Raw genomic sequence first — 5,000 nt, 5'->3', positions numbered from 1 at the left:
CTTTCTGCACACAATAATGGCTTACGGCCATACCACCCTGAACCCGTCAGATCTCGGAAGCTAAGCAGGGTCAGGCCTGCTTAGTACTTGGATGGGAGACCGCCTGGGAATACCAGGTGCTGTAAGCTTTTACATTTTTTTGATCATATAGAGACATATTCTCTTGTCCAAAAATTCAACCAGAATCAAGGGCATGACATCTTTAAAAGGCCCCTTTCTGCACACAATAATGGCTTACGGCCATACCACCCTGATCTCATCCGATCTCGGAAGCTAAGCATTGTCGGGCCTGGTTAGTACTTGGATGGGAGACCGCCTGGGAATACCAGGTGCTGTAAGCTATTTCATTTTTTTGATCATATGTTTTTTTTTTATCATATAGAGACATATTCACATGTCCAAAAATTCAGCCAGAATCAAGGGCATGACATCTTTAAAAGGCCCCTTTCTGCACACAATAACAGCTTATGGCCATACCACCCTTAACACGCCCGATCTCGTCCCATCTCGGAAGCTAAGCAGGGTCTTGCCTGGTTAGTACTTGGATGGGAGACCGCCTGGGAATACCAGGTGCTGTAAGCTTTTTCATTTTTTTTGATCATATGTTTTTTTTTTTATCATATAGAGACATATTCACATGTCCAAAAATTCAACCAGAATCAAGGGCATGACATATTTAAAATGCCCCTTTCTGTACACAATAATGGCTTACGGCCATACCACCCTGAACTCGTCCGATCTCGGAAGCTAAGTAGGGTAGGGCCTGGTTAGTACTTGGATGGGAGACCGCCTGGGAATACCAGGTGCTGTAAGCTTTTTCATTTTTTTGATCATATGTTTTTTTTTATCATATAGAGACATATTCACATGTCCAAAAATTCAGCCAGAATCAAGGGCATGACATCTTTAAAAGGCCCCTTTCTGCACACAATAATGGCTTACGGCCATACCACCCTGATCTCATCCGATCTCGGAAGCTAAGCATGGTCGGGCCTGGTTAGTACTTGGATGGGAGACCGCCTGGGAATACCAGGTGCTGTAAGCTTTTTCATTTTTTTGATCATATGTTTTTTTTTATCATATAGAGACATATTCACATGTCCAAAAATTCAGCCAGAATCAAGGGCATGACATCTTTAAAAGGCCCCTTTCTGCACACAATAATGGCTTACGGCCATACCACCCTGAACACGCCCGATCTCGTCAGATCTCGGAAGCTAAGCAGGGTCGGGCCTGGTTAGTACTTGGATGGGAGACCGCCTGGGAATACCAGGTGCTCTAAGCTTTTTCATTTTTTTTGATTATATGTTTTTTTTTATCATATAGAGACATATTCACATGTCCAAAAATTCAGCCAGAATCAAGGGCATGACATCTTTAAAAGGCCCCTTTCTGCACACAATAACAGCTTACGGCCATACCAACCTTAACACGCCCGATCTCATCCCATCTCGGAAGCTAAGCAGGGTCGTGCCTGGTTAGTACTTGGATGGGAGACCGCCTGGGAATACCAGGTGCTGTAAGCTTTTTCATTTTTTTGATCATATGTTTTTTTTTTATCATAGAGAGACATATTCACATGTCCAAAAATTCAGCCAGAATCAAGGGCATGACATCTTTAAAAGGCCCCTGTCTGCACACAATAATGGCTTACGGCCATACCACCCTGAACACGCCCCTTTTGCTGTCATTGTTTGTGTGGTGCTGAAGGAGAGCTGACGTGTCAGTACTGAGCAGGACAGCTGGACTAATTTGTTTTTTTTTTGGATGCGCTTTGGATTTATTTAAATACCTCAGATTGTGAGTGAATGTCCCCCAGCAGTCACTGACTGTTAGGGGGATCGTTTTTCTTTTCACCTTTTTTCCTGTTTTTTTTCCACAATTTTGTGAAGAATTTTTGTTTTTTGTGAATGTTTGCTCGTATGTCGCGAGCAAACTCACACGGACGGATCACAAAGATGACAGGACCACGGACTGGAGAGATGGAAAAAGGAAAAGAGAACGGACAACAACGTGAACAAACAAACATGGCACTGAAACAAACGAATGGTTTTAACGACAACGAGAAGAACGACGGACAAAAAGGTCGGATGAAAACGGCAAATGAAACAGGGAACGGAATGGATGACGGAGAGAGAGGAAGAGAGAGGAGCGGCGGGCTGATTGCTCCGCATGCAGAGAATGGGAGAGGTGGCGAGAGAGCAGAAAAAGAGGAAGCAAAAGTGTCTTTTGAGAGAAAACTAACACTAAACATTGAAATGGTGGGAGACAAAGTTCCTCTAAATCACGTCATGAGCAACATAAAAATGATCTGTGGGGGCCTGCTGGCGTGCAGAACCCTGGGACCTGAAAAACTGGAGGTGACAGTGAGCAACATTAAAGGAAAGGAAAGGCTGCTGGATGGATTTAAGATCGGAGAGACCAGAGTCGTGGCGAGAGAACTAAATAATGATGAGCTGGTGGTGTCTTTTTTAAACCTGCCAGCGTATATCACAGATGAAGAAATAGTTTGGAAGCTGACGGGATGGGGAGTGAAACCGACATCACCAATAAAACGCAGAATGTGGCCTGGAACAATGATAGCTGACGGAACGAGGTTTGTCCGGGTCAGATTTAATGACCAGGTACAGTCACTCCCTTACTCCACAAAGTTTAACACTGTGATGGGGAACGAATACTTTAGAGTAATACATGATAGACAACAAAAAGTGTGCAGGATGTGCATCCAGCCGGGACACATCCTGAGAGAGTGTCCAGAATTTATGTGCCACAACTGTGGGGTGCAGGGACACTTTGCGCGAGAGTGCAGCGCGAACAGCACAAAATGCACAAACTGTAAAAAAAGAGAAAATGAATGTGAGTGTGAGAACGGAGAGGAGAGCAAGAACGAGGTGGAGGAGGTGTACGAGGATGAAGACGAGGCGGAGGAGGTGTACGAGGAGGAGGCGGAGGAGAAGGAGGTGATCGGAGCAAGCAGGAAGGAGATCAGAGAAGACGAGAACAGTGACGGAGAAATGGAGCAGAGCAGAGAGAGCGGAGGAGAACGGGCGTCAGAGTGCGAGCTGGAGACGCCGGAGCTGGCTGGAGAGGGAGGACAGCAGAAGCAGCGAAAAACGAGCGAGAGAGGGAAAAAAGGAGACGGAAGGGACGTGGCAGAAGACCCGGGGGTAAGCATGAGCACAGAGGGGAGGGAGATGCCTGAGAGTGGTGTTGGACAGGCGGGAGGGAGAAAAATCACGCTAAATAATACGGGTAAAAGCACCAGTCCCAATGAAACGGACAGCGAAATGGATGTGGGTGAACTGGCGAGTGCGCAAAAAAGACTAAGTCTTGGACAACGAAAAAAGTTGGTGAAAAAATTTAAATGTAAGGACAAACAATGACTGACAATAACCCCTGTAAATCCGTTTTTTTTGTTTTTATTTTTATGATAATGGCCTTTAATTTATTTTCGATTAACGTGAATGGACTAAGGAACAAAGAAAAAAGACATTCGATTCTTTCCTTGCAGAATGACGTTTTGTGCCTGCAGGAGACCAGGTGGGATGATTCCCTGGTGGAAGACATAAAAAAAGACTTTGTGGGCCATATTTTCTGCTCCAATGGCACGTCGAGGGCGAGAGGAGTGGCGGTTTTAGTCAAAACGGGTCGGGTAACAGGGGTAAATTTGGTTTATGGAGACAAAGAAGGAAGAATAATAGTAATAGACTGTGTGTATGAAACGAAAAATATAAGAATCATAAATATATATGCACCGAATGGAGAAAAAGAAAGGAAAACGTTCTTTATTGCAATAAGCAAATGGTGGGAAAGGAATTGTATAATAATCGGTGACTTTAATGTGGCGATGACACCCACCGATGTGTCAAAAAATAATGTGTTTAAGGGGGATGTGAGCAGGGGGACACTTAAAGATATAATGATAACGAAACAATGCATTGATATTTGGAGATTGCTACATCCATGGGAGAGGGTGTTCTCCAGGAGACAAATTGTACTTAATAGATTAAAACAATCTAGAATAGATTATGCTTTGGTGACATGCGAGGTAGTGAGGTGGATTAAAGAAGTTGAATATAAAACTAATATGTGGAGCGATCACGCTGGAATAGAAATCACGTTTAGAAAAGAAACGAATGTACGTAAAGGAGGGATATGGTGCTTTAATGCAAGCTTGCTGGATGATGGAATGTTTGTGAAAAGTATGGAAAGATTGTTGAATGATGTGGGATATGAGTGGAATGAGAGTGAAGATATGAATGTGTGGTGGGATAGTGTAAAAGTCAGAATTAAAAAAAAGTGTATCAATTATAGTAAAGAGAAAAAGTGGAGAGAAAATAGAAAGGAAGAGAATTTGAGAAAACAACTAAGTGAGGAAATAGCATCGCTTGACAGTGTAGATAATGTAGATGTCGAAAAATACATACATTTAAAAGAACAGTTGGGAGTGATTGAACTTAAAAAGAGTAGGGGTGCAGCCATTAGGAGTAAAATACAATTTATGTATGAGGGGGAGAGGAGTACAGCCTTTTTTTTAGGTCTGGAAAAACAAAAACAAAAAAGAACAGAAATAAACGAATTATTAAATGAAGCAGGTAAAAGTGTGACAGATAAAAAGGGAATTTTAGAAATAGTAAAGGGCTATTATGAAAGCCTGTTTTCGAGACAGGAGTGTGATAGCGTGAGTGTGAACAGAGCTTTGGGTGCCTTAAAGAAAAAACTAAGCGAGGACGATAAAATGTGGTGTGATTGTGAGTTTACAGAGGGAGAAATCAGAAGTGCTTTAGAGGGGTTAAACAAAAACAAAAGTCCTGGGAGCGATGGCCTAACTGCGGAATTCTACCAAGCTTTCAAAGAGCAGCTGGTGCCCTTGGTGAACACATTGAGTAAATATATGGAAAAAGTGAAACATATACCAAAAAGTTTAGGGGAAGGGGTGGTTACTATTTTTTACAAAAACAAGGGGGACAATAAAAATCTGGACAACTACAGACCAATCA

The 5,000-nt window shown here is 42.8% G+C and overlaps 2 non-coding genes and 5 pseudogenes across 2 annotated transcripts; all 7 read left to right on the top strand.

Annotated features, from left to right (window-relative positions):
* The first annotated feature begins 19 nt into the window (after positions 1–19).
* Positions 20–128, top strand: LOC132970843 (5S ribosomal RNA; annotated as a pseudogene).
* Positions 129–232: 104 nt separating this feature from the next.
* On the top strand, positions 233–341 carry LOC132970740 (5S ribosomal RNA; annotated as a pseudogene).
* Positions 342–463: 122 nt separating this feature from the next.
* Positions 464–582, top strand: LOC132971416 (5S ribosomal RNA; annotated as a pseudogene).
* Positions 583–706: 124 nt separating this feature from the next.
* LOC132971433 (5S ribosomal RNA) lies at positions 707–815 on the top strand (annotated as a pseudogene).
* A 121-nt stretch (positions 816–936) lies between these two features.
* Positions 937–1,045, top strand: LOC132970652 (5S ribosomal RNA; annotated as a pseudogene).
* A 121-nt stretch (positions 1,046–1,166) lies between these two features.
* On the top strand, positions 1,167–1,285 carry LOC132971077 (5S ribosomal RNA). The gene has a single exon (XR_009672394.1). It is a non-coding gene; the product is annotated as a 5S ribosomal RNA (ribosomal RNA).
* Positions 1,286–1,407: 122 nt separating this feature from the next.
* On the top strand, positions 1,408–1,526 carry LOC132971332 (5S ribosomal RNA). Its single transcript, XR_009672623.1, has one exon. It is a non-coding gene; the product is annotated as a 5S ribosomal RNA (ribosomal RNA).
* The last annotated feature ends 3,474 nt before the right edge of the window (positions 1,527–5,000 follow it).

The sequence above is a fragment of the Labrus mixtus genome, unplaced genomic scaffold (assembly GCF_963584025.1).
Source record: "Labrus mixtus unplaced genomic scaffold, fLabMix1.1 SCAFFOLD_51, whole genome shotgun sequence".
In the NCBI taxonomy this organism is placed as follows: domain Eukaryota; kingdom Metazoa; phylum Chordata; class Actinopteri; order Labriformes; family Labridae; genus Labrus; species Labrus mixtus.
Note: the sequence above shows the minus strand (reverse complement) of the source record. Positions and strands in the feature narration are given on the sequence as shown.